Source organism: Sphaerodactylus townsendi, linkage group LG02, assembly GCF_021028975.2.
Source record: "Sphaerodactylus townsendi isolate TG3544 linkage group LG02, MPM_Stown_v2.3, whole genome shotgun sequence".
NCBI lineage: Eukaryota > Metazoa > Chordata > Lepidosauria > Squamata > Sphaerodactylidae > Sphaerodactylus > Sphaerodactylus townsendi.
In genome coordinates, this window is record NC_059426.1 from 100,587,866 (window position 1) to 100,607,818 (window position 19,953).

A 19,953-nucleotide genomic window follows, 5' to 3' on the forward strand; every position below is an offset into this window, starting at 1 on the left:
ATGCTTTCGCAACATAGTTGTTCATTGATATTGTGAAATATAATACTGTCATGTTTAAAAATGACCTCAGGCTGTTCTTGAAACAATTCAGTTTTATCGAATTGAACAGTGTATATTAAAGATACTTTTTGGGTCTTTAGAGTGTTAACTCTGTACCTTCCTTCTATCAGGTTTACACTTGCTTCTGCTGTAGTAAACCACTTGCCACCAACTTGCCATTCCACTGCATGATCAGTTCAAGACTTTCCTGCCAGGCATAAGTGATACAAGCAAAGATATATAGATACACAGACAGACAGATGTGTTTACCAATATGTCAGTGTATCTACAATGTTTTCTCAATTTGGTCAGATCTGAGATACTTAAATCCAGAAATTGAAGCCATGAATAAACAAGGCAGATCTTTCTATAAACATGAGAAATGTCTCAGGTTTCCAGAAAAAAATGAAATCTTTATAATACACAAAAACACATTGGAGGACAAGAATTCAAAAAAATAATAGAAGCAGCACCTTTAGCTTTAAGAAACAAATGATCTTTGTAGCTGTTGCTAAGCAACCACAGTTTAAAAACCTTGGTTTCTATCAGTAAAAAGCAGAAGAAGAGGAGGAGTCTCTTTCAGGGCTGTTTTGACCTTGACAGAGGACTCATTGGGGCCATGCTGGAAGTAGCTACTAGATGTATGCATGTATATGTATTTATATGTGTGTGCATATATATAGAACACACAGAGAGACAGCTACATAGACATATATCCATAGATGCTGGCAAACACATCAGCAACAGGGTTACAAATGGGGTTTTTTCACATCCATAACATTACCCAAATTGACTCACAAGTGCTTGAACTAAAGGGCCATAATCACTTGTTACGGAACAAAGACCTGCAGGTAGGAAATGGAAGGAAGAAGCAGACAGCAGTACTGATGCATCCATGGGCCACAGAGAGGAAGGAGCAGCAGCTGGGAAAAGCTAGAGAGCTCTGTTGATCATCCTTTGTAACTAATAACCAAGCTGCTGTTTTCTCATTTTTAACTTTTTTGCCCTTCTGCTAAACCCAGTATGTCATTTTCTTAGGACCGTTCAGATACAAGAAGCCCTTCTGCTTCCAGGTACAGTAAAACAGAAAGACATCCAGTATTCTTCTAATAGCACAGATTATTAACACTAATAATGCTACCAATATTTCTCGAATTTGGCTTGGTAGGACAATAATAGGACAGATCTGCAAGGCAAGGAGTTACCACTTCTCCCCATGTGAACATTGGCTGGGAGAAGATGAGTCCCAGTGGCATTGCCAGAACTTGGACTGTGGTAGATACACATCATGCCTCTTTCTTCCTTGGCCTTTGTCAAATTGGGGCAAGCAGCTGTTTGGGTTGCCCCCTGTTTGGGTTGCTCTCTGATGTAGCCCTTTTGAAAAGCCACTATTGACTGCTTTCCATTCCAATGTAGAAATAAGCCAAATGCAAAAACCCCAATCATGTGTGCACTCACTGTGAAGAGAGGGAAAGCATGAATGAGGGTGTTAATTTTATCCCCTGTCTCCACACAAGGGTCACAGAGTCTGCATAGGGCAAATGTGCAAAAGAAGTGCCCCTGCATATTTCTGTCCCTATGACATCAATTATGCTGGCTTTGGAACATTGCTGATCATGGGGAAAGGTTTATATTGATTTATTAGATTTATTCCCTGCCCTTTACTACAGTCTTAGGGCAAGTTACAATAAAAACCATGATAAAACCCCATACAATAAAAACCAATACTAAAACCATAAAACATTCTAAAAACTAAAGATCCCATCCCAAACACTCTCAAACAAAGGAGGAGAGTAAAGTGTATCTTGACCCCCACCCCTACATCCCTGTAGGGAAGGATCAGCCAAACACCCAGGTGAAGAGGTCAGTCTCCTGTGCATCTGTCCTGTACAGATTACTCAGCAACTGCATGGAGACAGGGACAGAGCCAGCATGTTCATGCCCATTCCCCACTCCCTGCCTGGTGAGTGCCCACTCAATAAGTATACGTGCTTATGGCTAAAATGTATTTATAGTGTTTAGTTTACATGTCATCTATTAACTTTAAAACCAGGGTCAGACCTGGAGATTGTCACTAGCCTACAATGGCATTCCATCTATTGACAATTGCAACCGACAAATAAAGCAGGATGCTTAGGTAAGAAAAAAATGGAATTAAATGAGAATGTTGAGAATGTTTCTGTCAAAGCAGGACCTGGATAGTCTCCCAGTCAATATGCAGGGTCCATGATCTGTCAGCTTTAATCAGGATCAGATTCTAATAAGCTAGCATGTTACATGACTCCGAGCAGGTGGCATTACACAGACAATCAACAGCTTTTCTCAAAGGACCAGAAAGACATAGCACTGCCTATTTTTCCAGGTTTCCTTGTAGGCAACAGGATGACCTGTGTGACTGCCAAATGAATTCAGGGAGCCAAGAGCACTCCTCAGCTGATGAGGCTCTCCCCAGCCTGGAAGACAATGAAAATGTGAGCAGCAAAGTGCTCTCAGGGCAGCAAAGAAATGGCTACTATTGTTCTATGACTGTTTCTGAGGGTTTCAGCTAATCTTAACTAAATATTTTAAAACAAATTTTAAAATGTTTAAAAGATTGTTTTGCACCAAACCATCAATTCAGTACCATCAGCAATCTGAATGCAAGCAGTTGGCCATCTCCATCCTCTGAAGATGCCAGCCACAGATGCAGGCGAAACGTCAGGAGAGAATGCTGCTAGAACACGGCCATACAGCCCAGAAACCACACAGCACCCAAGTTGGCCATAGTCACTACGAAATCACTACAGTGATATGTGCAATCTGATCCAATCTATTTTACTTATAAGAAAGTCCCACTGTGTGCAGGCATGCTCCTGAAAAAAGTCAGTATAAGATTACAATCTTTGAGATGGTATTTATGTTTGGTAAGGCTGACTGCAGCCTGTTTGAAGAAATACAGATGCTCTAATAGAATATTTCAAAACAAGGAGCACATTGAACTTGAATGCATAAAAGGAACATCCTCTACATTCCAAGTGGTAATGGGTAATAGGGTGATTTCAACTGTCCGCACATAAACTGGAAAAATGCATGTTCAGGTCATAGTAAGGAGAGTGAATTCTTGGATATGCTAAATGACTGTGGCTTAGAGCAGATGGTTGTGGAACCAACCAGGGGAGAGGAGATCTTGGATCTAATTCTATGTGGGACCCAGGACCTGGTACGGGAAGTCAGTGTTGTTGAGCTGATGGGGAACAGTGACCACAACGCTGTCAGATTCAGTATCTCTGTGTGCGAGCAAGTGACAAATACTAATGTAGTTACATTCGCATTCAGAAGGGGAAATTAGTCAAAGATGAGTGGGATAGTGTGCAGGAGGCTGAAAGTTCCTCACCAGAGACTATTGAGAAAACTCAGCAATAAAGGAATAAGAGGGGAAGTCCTCCTATGGATTAAAAACTGGTTGAGAAACAGGAGGCAAAGGGTGAGTGTAAATGGGAAGTTCTCACAATGGAGAGATGTAGGGAGTGGTGTCCCCCAAGGATCCGTTTTGGGACCAGTGCTCTTTAACCTATTCATAAATGACCTGGAAGTAGGGGTGGGTAGAGTGGTGGCCAAATTTGCGGATGATACCAAATTAGGTAGGGTGGTGAAAACCGCAAAGGATTGCGAAGAGCTCCAAGAGGACCTTTATAAATATGGTGAGTGGGCTAAGAAATGGCAAATACAGTTCAGTGTAGCAAAATGTAAATTGATGCACATGGGGCAAAAAATCCAAACTTCACATACATGCTACAGGGGTCAGTGCTATCAGTCTCAGACCAGGAAAGGGATTTGGGCATCTTAGTTGATAGTTCCATGGCAATGTCAACTCAATGCATGGCAACTGTGAAAAAAGCAAACTCTATGCTGGGGATCATTAGAAAAGGAATTGATAATAAAACTGCAAAGATTGTCATGCCCTTATAGAAAGCAGTGGTGCGACCGCACTTGGAGTACTGTGTTCAGTTCTGGTCGCCACATCTCAAAAAGAATATTGAAGAGACAGAAAAAGTGCAAAGAAGGGCAATGAGGATGATTGAAGGATTGGAGCACTTTCCTTATGAGGAGAGGCTGCAGCGTTTGGGTCTCTCTGAGGGGGGATATGATCGAAGTCTATAAAATTATGCATGGGGTAGAAAATGTTGACAGAGAGAAATTTTTCTCTCTTTCTCACAATACTAAAACCAGGGGGCTTCCATTGAAAATGCTGGGGGGAAGAATTAGGACTAATAAAAGGAAACACTTCTTCACGCAACGTATGATTCGTGTTTGGAATATGCTGCCACAAAAGATGGTGATGGCCACTAACCTGGATAGCTTTAAAAGTGGCATGGACAAATTTATGGAGGAGAAGTCAATCTATGGCTACCAATCTTGATCCTCCTTGATCTGAGATTGCAAATGCCTTAGCAGACCAGGTGCTCGGAAGCAGCAGCAGCAAAAGGCCATTGCTTTCACATCCTGCACGTGAGCTCCCAAAGGCATCAGGTGGGTCACTGCGAGTAGCAGAGAGCTGGACTAGATGGACTCTGGTCTGATCCAGCAGGCTCTTTTTTATGTTCTTAAGAATACAGTAAATCAGTTTATTTCTGTGCTAGTATGATGCTTTGAAAGAACAGACAAGGTACAACTTTTTTAAAAAATGGCAACTGAAAACTGATTGAAAAAATGACTTCCAGCACATAAATATGACATATACTTTCTCTTAAAGCTTAAACCTACAAAGATGTTTTTATTCTCTCTTCAAGTCTTTGTTGTTCTCTGAGTACTATCTCACACCAGTTATTCAAGGAAAATGGTTGGTTTTGGAAGGGGGGCAGATTTAATTCACAGTCTATGCACTACTTGTATAGAAAGATGTTTATTACATAAGTCTGTTACAGATTTTTTTTACTTCATCCACAATACTAGGGCATCCAGAAACTGAAGCAGCAGAGGAGAGAGGCAGACAGTAGCAGTATTTCGATAGCAGAATGAAAAGTCCAGAAAAAATGGACTATGTGAATGAGGTGTTGCTGAATATGCAAAGAGAAAGATCATAAATAGTGCAGCATAATGTAAAACAAACAAAGTTTTTAAACCTAAACAAAATTCACATATTTGACTGACAATTGTTTTTAAATGAACTAAACCTTCACCAGACTGTGCCTATTCCAGTGACTACAGCATACTGATTTTTGTCTAGAAAGTGTGATGCCACTTCAGCCAGGCAATATCTGAAAAATCAGGTTTTCTCCTACTGTGTTTTATTAGCTCTTCAAGGTTAATCCAGCGGATCATTTTAACACTACTAAGTACCTAGCGGTACAATCAAGATATGCACTATACAATCCTATATCACGTTACTCCTATCTATACCCAGTGGGCTTACAGTAACTTCATATAACATGGCCTTGCTACAGTGCAATGCTAAACTGAGTTATATTCTAAGTCAATGTGCTTAGACATCTATAACTCCATGTAGGGTTGTACTTTATTGTTAGCTATCCAAGAGCTATGGCTCTCCCAACAATGTTGAGGTTAGTCCTCTTCTCCAGAAAGAGCTGGGTTTCAGTTAGTACAAAGCTGAGTTTCTGCATCTGTTTTGTTTGAGGAATAACTACATTCACACATCACTTTGAAAATATGGAACATTAAGTATTTCCTTTTCACATGGCAAATTATAAGATTTTCAACCATTTACAATAGCTGTGAAGCTAAAGTAGAGAACCAAAAGCCATATAATAACAGATGTTCACTTGCAGTGCCTTAATCATTCAATACAGAGTTGGAAAAGTGATTATGAATGCTGAATAGTTAATAAAGCCCCTTGTTATCAACCAAAACATATCATGCTTCAGAATGCTGTAACAAAATTGCTAATCTTTTATTTATATCAAGCAACTTCCCTTTATTCTTTTTTATCTTTTGTAAACTATTACCTTTAACTCAAAAAACATTATCCCCACCCTGAAACATTAAAAAAAACCCTGAAAATTGAAGCAAGAGAAGTAAAACCAACTTGGGCAATATTGACAAACTGTGTTAATAAGCAATGTTCCACTTTTTACAGGAGTGGACTCTAAATTTTTTAAACAATCTGTAAATATTATCAACCATTCCCAAACCTAGCATCCATTCCCTGTGCTCGGCTTACATACTTTTGATTAATCCCCAAATTGCAATCTGTTGAATTTTGTTGAAGTTCATAAATTTGTGTGTTATTAGAATTTCTGAAGAGAGCTCATGGCATGTCCAAATGGCTTTACTCACTTTTACCTCACAATATTCCTAAGCTGAAAAGACTGACAACTTGCCCAAGGTTATTAGATTCACAATAAATAGCTCTTCCCAATTCCTATCCCACAGACTATCCACTACCCCACTCCAAATCTACTGATTCTTTTCATTTTGAACTAATCAAAGCACAGTCTTTCTGCGTTTCACCAGGTGGGACTCCCTATGAACACAATTAGCACCTGAAAAATTTCAAGATCAAACTTCACTGTGCCTTCATTTGATTCTGCATTTGGATAATAGCATGAATATTATTATTATGCATTTAAATATGCAGGTAGCTGTTTAGTCAAAACTGATAGATTTCAAGACAAATTACGTGTGCTATGAACCACGAGTCTAGCAAATGGCTATAAATGGTTTGAGCACTTACCCTTACACTTACACTTCAGCCACAGACTGTCTCCACCAGTCCTTTCCAAGGATCTTTTTCTAGGGACAGGACTTTGTTTACACGCTGTTAAACTGCACCCCCTATTTATGCAGTGCAGCCTCTGTCCCCCACCTCTAGGATAGTAATGAAGCATCTCTGATTCTTAGCTTTATTGTCTGCATAAAGAATCCATTGCAGGATAGTTTACAGTACTCCTAATGGCATATAACACTTTCAACAAGTTGGAAGGTTACATTCTTTCCCATTCACTCCCACCAAACAGTGAAGTTTTTATGCTACTAGACAGTAGTGCATTTAGTTTTCTGTGTATTGTAGCTTAGCCCAGTAGTTTGCCAATCCAGTAATTCAAACTGTCTGCTGATGTTTGTCAGTGATCACCAGGGGTAAGCAAAGAAGGTTAGATGACCATTTTCTATCATTCATCTGTGATTTTTTTTTAAATTGGCACTAATTAGTAAAAACAATATCAACTGTAGATTAAAACCACATATGGTTGGAAGGGATTCATTTGTCCCAAGTAAAAGCCAGCAATACTTTCCAAACTGCTTTTTGAATTGAGTGTGAGATATGCAATGACTGAAGTTTGGTATTTTAATCACCCCCAAAGCTATGTAAATACCTCTTGCTCAAACATTTTCTGCGCTACCAAAGGCAGGCCAAATTTGCAAAATTATTCAGAATGTGTGTGATACAGTGCTGTTAAGTTGCAGTCAACTTATGGCAAAGTCAAGATAATAACAGAGGTGGTTTGTCACTGCTTTCCTCTGCATAGTGACCCTGGTATTCCTTGGAAGTCTCCCATACAAGTACTAGCAGTGACCAACCTTGCTTAGCTTCTGATGAGATTGGACTAGCTTGGACCATCAGGGGTATTCAGATGTTGCCAGACTGACCTATGGTGGACCAAGGCCCCCTGTTTTAAGACAGTGTCACGGCATCTCTATCACTTCAGCCAACATTGGGATGCCCAGCAGAGGTGCCAAAATAGAGAAGCTTGTTTTGGACAGCCTACAAGGGAAAAGAACTTTGTCTGGACTTGTCTCCCTCCCAAGCAATTTGCATAACATTTTCTCACACTCTTCCTGGCAGGATTAAGTCTACACAAAAGATCTTTTGTGGAGAGTTCCCATCTCCAGCCCTTGACCATATGCACTAGAGAAGACAAAGAATGTATTAATGTGCTTACCTGCCCTGTATTGTGCTAATATTTCTTCCTCTGAGCAACACTTTAAACAACCATCTAATTTTACATTATCATTGTTTCACAGCTGTAATCTCTTCAGATAACTTCCCTGGGCACATCAGGCTGATGTCTAAACCTATTAGACTGATGACACACCATTAAGGTTGATGTCTGTTTCCTGTCCTTCCCAGGAAGAGCAGGAAATCCCTTTTGTCTAGGGAGATTTAGGATCACTATGCATAACCCCGAGGGTCCATTTTTCCCTACAAGAAACCCACTCTCCCAATAGCCGATGTTCAGTATCTCAGTCTGTGAGACTGTTCCACAGAGTTAAGCATGGGAGCAGTGGCGTAACTAGGCAAACTGGAGCCCTGTGCAAAACCTGAGTTTGATGCCCCCCAGGCGCATGCCCGGTGCAACACACACACACCCAGCCCCCTTGTAGCTACATCCAGTGGCTTATCTAGGCAAACTGGAGTTTGGCACCACCCCCAGGCAGCAGCCCGTCCCCACTGTTACCAAGCAATGATTTTTTTACACCAGGTGGTTTCAAAGTCACCATCAAATTATAGAACATGCCCCAACTCACAAATCTGAACACAGCAATAGGCCATGCCACACAGCAGAAATAATTTTTGAAAACATTTTCAAAATGCTTTCAAAATGTTTTATTACTGCTATGTAAACATTTTATGGTGTTGTATCCAGTCCCTCCAATTGGGGAAAACAGCATCACTTTCAATGTTATTTAAACTGGGAACCCCAGATTCTCCCTTTAAGGTGGATTTAAAAGGAGAATCTGGGCTCCCTACTTTAAACAAGTGATGCTGGAATCCACCCCCAAACCACATCATTTTCAATGGTGATTAAACTAGGGAGCCCAGATTCTCCTTTTAAATCCTCATTAAAGGGAGAATCTGGGGTTCCCAGTTCCAACAACATTGAAAGTGATGCTATTTTGGGGTTGATTCTCCTCCACTCTGAAACAGCATCACTTTCAATGTTTAAACTGGGGACCTCAGATTTTCCCTTTAAATCCATGCCAAAGGGGGGGGGGGTTAAAAGGAAAATCTGGGGAAATTTGGGGGGGTGCCTGCTGTCTTTGGACTCCCCAAAACAAACCTCACCAAACCTGGTTGGTAGCATCAGGAGAGTCTCCCAAAACATCACTGAAATTTTGGTGCTGCTAGCTTAAAAACTGTGCCCCCTGCAGGCAAAAAACGGAAAACCCACTAAAATACAAAAAACCCCACAAACGAACCTTTTTGGTGCCCGCCACAAAGGGACACCCTGGGCAACTGCCCACTTTGTCCAATGGGCATTACGCCCCTCCATGGGAAAGTTCAGTATCTCTGGACAACTCTGTCTGTGATACTATTCCACAGAGCTAAGCTTCGGTTGCTCAGTTCTGTTAATCAGACCATTCTGATCCAGGATTTATTGACTATGACTTTTATTGCTCCCCAATTTATTCCTTATCGATTCCAAATCTATCCCCTCATAATCGTCTATATCCTAGGACTGTGTGTGTGTTCTGCTGTTTTATTGTGTGCCTCTGTACCCCTATTTTTATTCCTCAATAAAAATAGTTAAACTTCAATCCACACTCCTTGTTTCTATATAAAAACTGACTGGTATAAATAGGCATTCAAGACCCCAGGTTGCCCGGCCTTTTGCAATGCCAAGAGTCTGCTCCAGCTAATTTCCCCAAACTTCCCACCACATCAGGTAACACAGAATGTATAAGCTATAAAAGCACATCTGAATAAAACAAGATGTAAGAATGGATGAAAGCTTTGATAGGAGAACTGACAAATTCCTGATAGAGAAATCCATCAATGGCTATTAGCCATGATGGCTAAATGGAAATTCCATGTCCCGAGGTAGTATTAGTTCCAAATACCAATTGCTGGGGATTTAAAAAACAGGAGATGGCTTGACTTCCATGCCTTGCTTAAAGGACTTCTGCAGACACCCAGCTGGCCACTGTGAAAAGAAGATGGACTATTGTTCTTATATTAACTGTTACCTGTCAAGTAGTTTGCAAAGGAGCTCAGGCTCCGAGGCAGAGCATCTGCTTGGTATGCAGGTCTTAGGTTCACTTCCTGGCATTTTCAGTTAAGAGGATCAGGTAGTGAGTGATGTGGAAGATCCCAGTGTGAGATCCTGGAGAGCTTACACCAGTCTGAGTAGATAGTACTGACCAGTGACAAAGGGAGGGGAAACTTCATGAAGGACATGAACTGCCCTAGCGCCCCCTCCCACCCCACCCCAAAACACCCCCGCCCCATCACGTGACTGCAATGGCAGCCACCCGAGATTTCCCCATTGCAGCTCCACCTCTGGTACTGACTTCATGAACCAATGGTCTAATTCAATATAAAGTAACTTTATGTGGTTCAGTAATAATAATGGGGGGGAAAGAATTCTGGAAAATCCTAATAATAATGCTTAGTATGTACCATTAAAAAGTTCTGCATGTGCTTTTGTTCAGTTATCCTTCCAGGAATGTTCTCAGGTAAGCCACTTTTGTTATCACCGTATTACCAATGAAGTTGATAAAAAAGTGCCTAAGTCTACTTAGATAACCAAGGACAAAGGAAGATTGCGGCCAGAGACTTTCCAGCTCTCATTCTCCCACACAACTGTGATTTATCACAACTAGTACCACTGTGAGACAAACCCATGTCCACTACCAAATCCAGTTTAGGATATTATTTCACTATAACCTGGCAACTAATCTGGAACATTTGTACATAAAAGGCATGTCATACTTTCAGCATGTAATTCTACTGGAGTAGTCAATCCCTGTTGATCTTTAGGCCATTTCTGGGTAATATTTGAACAAAAGGGTGCTATATGCCACAAAACAATAGGCATTCCCTATCTTTCCAGAGTCAACACCATGAAAAGGCAATTCATAGTAAACAGAACTGTACAATTACTTTTGGAACAGTGTCCTTAACTACTTGTGCCTGTCACAGAGTAGTGCCCTCTGGGAGCAGGATAACATCATACCTGGAGATCATGGTGTCTTGAAATCTCCTTCCCAGACACTATTTCTTTATGCAGTTTGCTGTATTCACCAGTTCACACATCTGACGGTGTGGTCATTTTCACCCACCTCAGGTTTACAGTGCATTATATAGGAAAAGAGCCAAATGCTAGTCTGTCTCCTTCCTCCTTCCGTCCCAGCTTCATACCTGACCCTTGAGCTAGGCTCCCCCCTCCTTGTCTCTGTTCCCTGCTCTCCATAGTCATGTCCTGCTCTAACCCACCTGGGCCCAGAGAGCCACTGTTTTCCCATCAAGGCTGGCTCCTGCCTCCATACGTTTTCAGCTTCCCTAGGGAAGACTGCCAAGGCTGTCCTGTTGCTGAGGCTATCCAGACTGCCCTAGCAGGCAGTTGCCTGCTGGGTAGTCTGCCATACATATCATGCTATTTATCTTTATCCACCTAAAACATGTTTAAGCTACTTTCCCACCCAATTAGAGTCCATGAGGCAAATTCTATAGTACTGTTCAATCTGTCAAAATTTCTTCTTCCATGAATTATAATTGCTTGTACCTATCAGTAACTTGTCAGAACTAAAACACACAACACAGTATTGTAGTCGACCCACGTGGTCAGCGCAAGAACGAGACGAGACGCGGAGATAACATCTGGTGGAGATCGCCAGCAGCGGGAGCGCGGAGGTCCGTGTTCCTAGCGAGTCTCACGCGTGCTGGTTCCTGGCACCTTTTATTAGGATTCTAATGGGGGCGTGTAGAGGGGCGGGACGGGAGAGTCCGGGAGAGCGGGAGAGCGGGAGATCATCATGTGATGCATGATCTCACCTGGCTGCTACGTCTTGGAGAAGCGTAAGCGTCTGGGCCTAATCACCTGGGGGCAGATCATTGTCCCTTTGTCTGGGAGCGCCGGTGACTGAGCAGATAGTTCATGACCCACGTGACTCATGCGGGTTGAGAGTGAAGAGTGCTGGGAGTGCGACCAGAAGGCAGTAGGTCGTTGGTGTGCCAACGTTCTACCCGGTGCTGCTGGGTCAGCAGTGCATTACTACATCTCCTCCTTTTTACATTTTTTAGGGGACGAAATGCTAGGGGGTGATTTAAAGGGGCGGCTTGTCTCCTCCATGCGTCTGGTCAAGCTGACCGGCACAACGTGCAACATTAGAACTTGGTTCGCGGTAAGGGGAAAGTCGGGGGAGGCTTCTTACATAGGTTACAGGCAATGATAGACATACATTGAGAGCGAAACAAAGATCGATAATAGAGGCATACAATTAAACCAATGCAGAGCTGTACAATAGCACTTAACCATCCTCGGCAGCCAGCTCCAGAGGGCTGACCACCATTAAGGAGCAAAGGCATCGAACTGCGTTAGCAACAATATATATACAAGACATGCATGTTTGTAGATAAGTGACATCATATAAATGAAAACAATAAACATGGCTAAACGGTACATAGGCTAGATGTAAGGAGGAAGGCAACCCGTGGTTGCATGATACATCCAATGCATGGCTCTTGCTGTTTGACTACCAAAGCTACAAGCGATGGCGTTAGGAGGTCCATGGGTTTTCTCAAAATGAAGAGCTACTGATAGTCTTTAGCATTGCAGGTTCAGTGACTCCACGAGCAAGGTTGTGAGGCGTGTTCAACAATTATTCAGCGTGAAAACGGCGGAGAGTTCCAAGGGTTAACCTATCAGGAATGTTCTGGCTGCAATTCCAAGTTTCAGCCAGGGGAAGTGACGAAGGAGAATGGCTGTAGATGAGAACAGCGATACACAGCGTCAACCTTTGGAGCCATAGCTGGCCCAGGCTGCCATTCCCCCCTGGGGGGGGGGCAGCGAGGGTTCGCGATCTCCGATGGAAAAGAATGGGTGTACTGGTTCCAGGAGTCCCTCCCATCTTGGCCCAGGCACAAGGGGTGATCGGGCTCTCTCAACAGGCCGGCCGAGGTCGGATCCAGGAGGCCCATCCCAGCATCTCGGAGATGGGGCTGGCCTGGCATGGCGGAGCTGGACTCCTGTATGGAAGAAAAAAAACAGCGGCAGCTTTTCCCCAGGGTTTTGCGTGCTGGCTGAGGTCCAGTTCTGTATAGATGACAATGGAAGAAGCCCGAGCCTGAGTGGGGGGGGGGGGGGGCAATTTTTTGATAGAGAATAGAGAAAGAGTACTTTGGATATGGTCTGCTGGATGAGACCTTGATTGGGTCAATAAGGGGGGGGAACTTCTCCTTTCTTTTCGTTGTTTTGGCCAAGCTTTCCTTAGGTGCAGTTGGCCCATTCCGGTAGCGATCACTTGCAACCGCATAAAGGCGTGCACAAGGCAATTGCCCGAGAGCTTAGGAAGGAGGTGCATGGGTGGCAAACTTGGCATTTCTAGTATAATTCAAGTATCGTAATATAGCATTTATAGGAAAAGATTTAGAGAAAAGATGCATAGAAAACAGTTCCTGGGCTTGAGGTTTGATCACACGAGAGCAATTTGAGAGGGTTTGCAAGAAAAACCTTTGTCGAATCCCAGATCTAGAGGTGGTCGTCAGCCCATGAGAGAAGGGGGTGTGCAGAAAAAGAGAGGCCGAGGGGAAGGGTTTGGAAGTCCAGCTCTACCTTCCCCTCCTGTAAAGGAGACTTTGGCCAGTTTGAGGCACAAGCTTCCTACCTTCTGGCGGAGGCTGTGTAAGATAGGTGTGAGAGACCCCCCCCTTGGCACTGTGACTAGCCAGGGAGGCTCAGCAGAGAATGTGGGAGCATGAAAATGATTTTTAGCTTCATATGTAACTAGCCACGCCAATGTGGCTTGATTGTAAGAGCTCAGATGGGCCGAAGAAAAAGGTTCTCAAGGAAGGTTTGAAGAAGAGTTTTTGAGGGTTTAAACTAAGATGGGCATTGCAAACGGAGTCCATCACTCCCACAAAGGAGCAATGCGAGCTGCGTCCTGTTTGGAATTGATGCTGTAATGGGTGAAGCCTTTCCAAGGCATTGGCACACACATAGTAAAAGGAGAGAAACTTAATTGAAGCATAAGAGCATAGCTTAGAAGCAATGGACAAATCCCTCTGATGAAGGGAAAATTTTAGGGATGCTCTTGAAAGGATACAAGACATACAGAGCATATATATAGGCATACAAATAAAAGTAATGAGGAGGATTGCATCTCTCTGATTTGAGGTCTTGCTCTCTGGATCTTGCAGAGTGATTCCTTTGCAGGCTGTGATCCCTGCTTTCCTGAAGTACTGGCGACTGCTGCCACTGGGAGCTTTGAGCTTAGGAGCTTTGCACAGGCTCAGAGCTCTGAGATCTGATTTGATCCTTACAGCTGCTTGTAGTTCAGTGATTGTGGACTCTGCAGAGATGTTGAAATGTGATGCCACTCTGTGGCACTGGCGAGGCTATGGTGACTTTGGAAATAGGGTTAGCAGAGCAGGAAGTATAGGCGTGGGGGAGCAAAACAGATTTAGATTAGCTGAACTTAGATCAGACTCAAGTGAAAGCATAGGGGCAGGATGTCCGGATGAACTTGGCAGTTCCTGCGGGATGTTTGTCCACACCTGGATAATGGATGATGGCTCCTATAGATGCGTGGAAGTCGATGACCCCTGGGATGATGAACAATCCCTGTTCCACAGCAGAAGCTTTTAGCAGGAACCAGCCTAATGGTCTCTGTGGGGATGGGATCACTATACTGAGCTGGAGCAGCGAATCTCGTGGGAGCTCGGAAGGGTTTGAGATCACGGGCCTTGGTTCGGGCTGGGGAGATGCCGGTCGCGAGGCCCTTCCCAGCAGGCTTTAGAACACCGGTCTTAGACCTCCTGAGGTCGCCCTCTGGGGAGACCCCTCCTTCGGGCTGTAGGCCCCGCCCGGGCAGTCTACAGTCCTTCTGAGGAGGTGTCTGGCTTGTTGCAATTGAAACACTGCGTCTGGGGCTGTCTTAGGGGCAGCGGAGAGGGGCTGTAGCTAGAAGGCTGGCTTGATGGGCGAAAGACCGATGTCTGGCAAGCACGAGCATGTCGGCCAGTTCAGGGTTCCCTACCTAAGCCTGTGACTGCTGCGGCACTCAGCGGGCGTTCTCTTTGGCGGCAAGGAGTTAGCCCTGGGCCTCGTTGTCAGCCTGCCTTTTGAGCTTCCTGGAGCCTGTTCACAAACTTCGGCATAGGGCTCTTGGGGTTTTGCGGATGGTGGAGAAACTCAGGAGTTAGCTGGCGGCATTGGGAACCTTGATAGCATGCTTGTAGGCGCCTCAGAAGAAGCGACCGTAAGGGTGGCCTCAGGCAGAACAATCTGATCGTTGGGGTTGGTGAAGGCATCGAAGCCATAAGCTGCTTGTGGCCGGTGTAGGCGCCGCCAAGGAGATAACTGCCCTGTTGAAGCACTGCTGGCGGAACTTCGGCTTTCCCAGATCACAAATTGTGCAGGGCTCAGGAGCATCGCGGAAGGTGGTTTTCAGTCGTCGGAACCATTAAGTGATTCCTTGATTGCCTCCAGCATGCCTCTCTGCGTAGGGGCTGGTGATTTCCTCGTCCGCATGGCTGCGGACTCGAGTGAGGATGTTATAAAGCAAGAGGCGGTACTTCGATAACCAGCAATTAATGCCATCCTCCCCTGCGGTATCTGTGAAATGGGCGGGGCACAATGCGAGAACTCTCCGGCATCGTCTTCCGTCAGGGTTTCTTTCTTTTGCAGATGAAGTGGCTATCACGCTCTGCGAGGTTTGAAAACCAGCGCCATTACGGTAAACTGTGAGGAGTCTTGACCGGAGAAAATGAAGGAGCAAGAAGGGGAGGCTGACTGAGCGGCGGGAAAATTTGAAATGGGCGGAGAACGGGGGGCATGGGAGGACGAAGCGTCCAATTTAGTGGATAGAAAATTCGAGGTTGAAATTGAAGGTGAAAGATCGAAGGAGGCTGACCTACGGCAAGGGAGCCATAGGTCTGCAGGCTGATGGCGACATAACGTGTCTCCGTCAGTAGCAGTGACATGGTAGCGAATAACAATGAAGAGTCGCCGATGTTTTTTCCCAGTCAACAAGATTCCAATGTCCCCCTCACAGGTACCATGGACATTGAGCTTCAATCTCCTCAACCAATTTGCGCCAGCTCCCTTCTCTTCACGGGGACCCTGCGGCATTTAAGCTAGCGCTTTTCGGTTAGATCCCAGCGTGCTTGTCATAAGCCCTGCTTTGCAAGCTCCCATACTCACCCGGTGTTCGTCCGGACGAGAAGTGTCCTAGGGCGATGTCTCTGGATCGCGCCCGATCAGAGGCGAAGGCGATGCAACAGTGGTCCCTGGATCACGCCCGATCAGCGGACTTGATATGTGACCCTTTCAAGCGGCGGTGAGCAGGGTGGAGGATTCGAGGATTCCCGGGTTCGGCACCAGCTTTATGGTGACCCGTGGCGGTCAAAGCGCAGAAGCGAGGCGAGCTTGTGGAGGAGATAACATCTGGTGGAGATCGCCAGCAGCTGGCGGGGCCTTGAGTCCGTGTTCGGAAGTCTCCAGCAGTGCTGGATTCCTAGCACCTTCGTAGAAGTTAATGAGAGGCGGGGCGGAGAGTCGGAGGCGGAAGCGGAGATCATCATGTGATGCATGATCTCACCTGGCTGCTTCGTCGCGGAGAAGCGTAAGCGTCTGGGCCTAATCCTCACCTGGGGGCGATCATTGTCCCTTGCCTGGGGCGCCGGTGACTGAAGCCAGATAGTTCATGACCCGTGACTCATACGGGGTTGAGGAGTGGGGGTGCGGTGCGACCAGAAGAGCCGTAGGTCGTTGGTGTGCCAGCGTTCTACCACGGTGCTGCTGGGTCAGCAGTGCATTACTACACAGTATAATAATGTTGCATCTGTTTACTTATTTATTACATTTATATTTTGCCAATCTCCCGTAGGACTCAGGACGGCTTACAAATAAAAGCATATAAAACAAGCATGTTAAACTTTCTCCATCTGTAAATAATTTGCTTAGCTAGAGAAGCTCAAGAACAGTTGCGTGCCTTCTAATGTGCTGGTGAAAAATGCCAGCAAATCATGTCTGGCGTATGGTGACCCCATAGGGTTTTCAAGGCAAGAGATGTTCAGAGATGGTTTGCTGTCACCTTTCTCTTGCAGATCTTACATCCAAATGCTAACCAGGGCCAACCTTGCTTAGATTGAGGTCTGATGGGATTGGGCTGGCCTGGGCCATCCAGGTCAGGGCACCTTCTAATGTATGGCTATTTAAATGGCTTTTTCTCGCTTGTTGGGAAAACTTGTTCCTGCTGCTTGCTGGTCTATGGTGCATCAACACATTGTGATGAGGAGAAGCTTACTATTTCGCCTGCCCAGCTGTCCTGACCGAGCCTCTGACTAATCTGATGGTTGACCTCTACCTGCCTCCCTGAAATCTTCACAAATAATTCTGAACACATAACATTGTATCATTCAACATGAGAATGTATTATGAGGCTTTTGATTACCATTTTACACCCCTATCATATTCTGCGCCCATGTCTACTCCCTTTGTTATATTACTGGGAACAGGAAAACAGATTTGAAAGAAGTGGGCATTGTTTTTATGATGTGACTAAAATGTGCAGAAAAGCAGCAGCACAGCTAAACAAGCACAGGAGACATCAGTTGCAGATGCAGACAATCATCTGATTTCATGGCTACAAGACAATGATACAGGATGGCGGTCATTTGGAAAATAAATGCCTAGCAAAGGATCAGAGACAAAAGTTGAATTTAACAAAGGCCTACATGTTTCTGTTATTCCCACTGTTCCACATTAGGATATTTAAGAGCCTTAAAATATGGCTCTCCTTCTCTCTCCTTCTCTTTTTCTCCCCCACCCACCTGCCGCCCAAGGGTTTGTTCAGAATATTGATTGCCAACTCTTGCCAAGTGGGCTGCTGGAAATCACAGAACTTGGGGCTTAAATATTCAGAAATTAGGATTTACAGTGTTCCCACAAAGTGTATAGTTGAGCTAATGTAATTATTGTAAGCAGATGTGGATCTATATCCAAGTGGAGGTTTGTGTGTAACATTGCCAATTGCTCCTAATTATTTTTTTAGATGTTCACTTTTACAAGAACTTTGCTTCTAAACTATTCATAAATCCTGGACTGAATTAAAAATTCCCTTGAGAGAAAGGGTTTTGCATGAAGCTTCTACTTGGGTTGACAACTCTAGTTTGGCAAATACCTGCAGATTTGGGGGTAGAGCCTAGGGAAAGTGGAGCTTGGGGAGAGAGTTCAGTATGTGATGTCAGAGTTCATCCAGGGAAATTGGTCTCTGTAATGTGGAAATCACTGTTAATTCCAGGAGATATGGCAACCCTACTATCACTATGTGAAAAACTTTTGATATGGCTAGACAGTCGCATCTCCATTAAGACTGGGTGCACATTTGTGACTGTAACATCTCCTACAGTTCCTACCTTGGAAGCTACAGGGAATACTCCCAGGTTAACAGGCTGAAACTAGTCTTTGTCCTACAGCTGATTTCCAAAAAAAAACTTGCCATCCCCATGAAAACTGACACCCATTTTCATAGCAACAAATCTATTTAATATAACTGTAGCCACTCCTATCAGAAATAAGAATACTGCCAGTTGCTGCTGTTCAAGAATTACATATAAGATGGCCAATCAGCCTTGCTGTTCAACTATAGATAGTATTAATTGGCTGTTGCCATATCTTTGTGTAGCATCTTGACACTGGAATCTCTGATGAGTACTAACTCAGATATAAATTGGTACAAGTGGATATCCCAGTGTAAGGTTATGTGATAACTGTGACATACTCTACAGGAAGCCATTCTGTAACTAACCATGCCCTCAAGGGATACATGTTTGGATCTAGCTCCAGCTGGTGGAGCCTTAAGGTGTGACAAAAAAAAACTTTAAGTGTGAGGGTTGTCTGTCCTTATGATAGAATGCTGGAGCCTATTCACAGAGTTAATTGCTAAATCAATTACAGACCAGTCAATCTGACCTTAGAAATTAAGTGAGAAGGAGAAGAGATGCAGGAAGGCTGCAGGGCAGATAGGGAAGATGACATGCTAGAAGGCAAAACAGGCAGAAATGAAACTAGGGAAAAAGTTGGTTTAAAAGTGTTTTAAATAATAAAGGTTGTTACTTGAGACCCTGTCAGTCAGAACAGAGATTTTTTTTCCTGTGGCATATGTCTGTTATCCACTATGGGGGATTTTACCCAGCCAGGGTTTGGGTTTGTTGTTTTTGGCTTTCCACACTGTGGAGAAGCCCTTTAGAGGTGGCAGGGTGTCATCACAGCAGTGCCTCCCGGTCTGGATTGGGTTGTAAAGCACATTCTAAGTTTATATGTAAACTCATGTTTGGTGGAAGAGCAGAATAGACCATAAAGTACAGGAGAATGCCCATACAAATAGAGCTGTGAACAGTACAAATAATTCTAGAAATACCAGTTAACTAATACTAGAAGTACAAAATATCAGATGCAACTATAAGTCATTGACAGCTTAATAAAATATATACTTGGCTTCTAATTTTCTAAACCAGAAATAAAAGTAATCTGGTACAGATCCTTGGAGAGTATTTATGCTCCTTCCTATGGCCTCTTCCAAGGAAACATGCAGAAAAGGTCATTTTTGAGGACAATAATCAGTAAAGATTTAGGGGTCCAATGAAAGAAAGAGGTCAGTGATAATGATCAAATAAGTTCAATTTGCCTAGTATTTGTAACATAGATGAGAATTCCAGCAAGCCTCTATTTTATTGTAATGTCTCTCTCCCTCCCTCCTGGCTCCAAGGTTAACTTCTCTTTGCCAGTCACAGGAGGCTCAAAATGAGCTCTGGGCCATCTACAATACAAAGCTTTATATCCAGTGGAGAAAGGGAAGGCTTAAGTGTAACTCCACATAATCTCATCATGCTCACTGGTAATGATGGCAGTTTTAGAGAGAAATAATCCCCTTTCTTCTACTAGCCTTCAAATCATTAATCCAGACCTCTCCATACTTAATCAAGAGTACTTTCATACAAAAGATCTGTTTGGTTTGGTACTCAAACCTCAGAAA

The 19,953-nt window shown here is 44.0% G+C and overlaps 1 protein-coding gene across 3 annotated transcripts in view; it reads right to left on the minus strand.

Moving 5' to 3' along the window:
* Positions 1-19,953, minus strand: part of GAS2 (growth arrest specific 2) — a 161,390-nt gene that overhangs the window by 133,266 nt on the left and 8,171 nt on the right. The gene's annotated exons all lie outside the window — the stretch shown is intronic.